Raw genomic sequence first — 1,775 nt, 5'->3', positions numbered from 1 at the left:
GCAGTACCTCCACGTGAACTCCATGAAATATCGGGGTGCCTCTGACCCATTGCATTAAAATTGTAATTTCCCACAGCATTCACTTCTTCAGTTGAGGCTTGACACTCATAAGAAGGGTGTCCTCTTCCGCATATATCACAAGCTACGTGAGGCTCATTTTATATCGAGGCTTACGTCAGCTTTCGTATTTCTTAAGCCATAACATCAAGATGTACCTGCATAGATGTAGTAGCATCAACTTTGTGAACACCAGTCGACCTTCTTCTTTCAGCACTCTTAGAGGGCCACTGATTTGCATCTTCAGATAACTCATCAAGAATTGTAACTATCTCCTCTGGAGTCTTCTTCATCAACGGGCCTCCAGCTGCATTGCTCAATGTTCTACGTGACGCCGGTGTCAATCCATCCCAAAAGTCCTAGAGTTGCATCCAGAGTTCAATTCCGCTATGTTGACACTTTTGAACAATCTCCTTAAACCTCTCCCATGCTTCAAAAATAGTCTCGGTCTCTTTCTGGAAGAAGTTGCAGATTTCTTTTCTAAACTTGCCCATCTTAGCTGAGGAGAAATATTTATCAACGAATTTTCTGGTCATCTCCTCCCATGTTCTAATTGATCCCGTGGGTAAGCTTCGAAGCCACTGCTTCTCATCACCTTTGAGTGTGAAGGGGAATGCCCTTAAGTATAATTCATCTTGTGATACAACATTGTATTGAAAGGTATTCATAATCTCCTCGAAGTTCATCAGATGTGTATTTGGATCTTCGTTCATCTTCCCTCTAAAGACACAACAATTCTGAAGGGTTTGAAGCAACCCTTGCTTTAATTCGAAATTGTTAGCTGCAATTAGAGGTGGTCTAACACTTGATAATCCTTGATTGTAGACTAGTCTAGCATAATCACCCAATGATCTTCCAGGCATGGGAGCTTCATTTCCGAACTGGTCTGCAGCGAAGGGTTGATTCTGAGCAATTCTCCGACCCCTCTCTTCTTCATAGATAATCTGTGCATCTCTCATAGATGCTTCTTCAACATCCCGTGCAGCTTTTTTCCGTTGTTGGCCTGCCTCTCTTGAAGCCAAATCTACATTATCATCACCGTTTCCAGCCATAGTTTCTTTGGTTGAGGATTGCCTAACATTTTTTGATGTCTCGGTGAGATCTCTTTCCTTCCTCAGCTTTCCTAATTGTTATTCTATCTCTGGCTCGTATAATAGCAATTCTTTCACAGAAGCTCGAGTCATGCACCACTCTAAACCTGTAACCTGCGCATATTCAACGAACACCAAACATAAAAAGAGAAAAATCAAATAAAATAAAAAGAAAAATTCCTGAATTAGTACTATAAACTATTTCAAACACTATTGATTGCCAATCTCCGGCAATGGCACCAAAATTTGACGAGCTCGAAACACACACTTAAATTATGCTCTCTAATCAAATATAGTATAGTATAATATCGTATCCACAGGGATTGGATTTAAATAGTATTCTCGTAGTTTCTAGCTTGGTTTCTATCCAAGATGATCAACAGTTGAGATTAATAAAATGTCTAACTAAAATTAACTAAGAATCTAAATCTATTGACTAATGACAATCGAAACAAGGAATAAGCAAGAAGGTTATCAATGGGAGAAGATACGGTTTTGATAGGATAGGTGTAAGATAATTATTTGGGATCTAACTCTAGATAATTCACTTCTAATGTTCAAGTGAGTCTCTCGAATTCACTTAATTATTAGTTCAAATGTTCATCAAACACTTCTCTCTCGATTAAG

The 1,775-nt window shown here is 39.0% G+C and overlaps 1 non-coding gene across 1 annotated transcript; it reads left to right on the top strand.

The window, feature by feature from the left end:
- Positions 1-438: 438 nt before the first annotated feature.
- On the top strand, positions 439-545 carry LOC142177760 (small nucleolar RNA R71). The gene has a single exon (XR_012706317.1). It is a non-coding gene; the product is annotated as a small nucleolar RNA R71 (small nucleolar RNA).
- The last annotated feature ends 1,230 nt before the right edge of the window (positions 546-1,775 follow it).

This window comes from Nicotiana tabacum, chromosome 23, assembly GCF_000715075.1.
Source record: "Nicotiana tabacum cultivar K326 chromosome 23, ASM71507v2, whole genome shotgun sequence".
NCBI classification, from domain to species: Eukaryota; Viridiplantae; Streptophyta; class Magnoliopsida; order Solanales; family Solanaceae; genus Nicotiana; species Nicotiana tabacum.
Note: the sequence above shows the minus strand (reverse complement) of the source record. Positions and strands in the feature narration are given on the sequence as shown.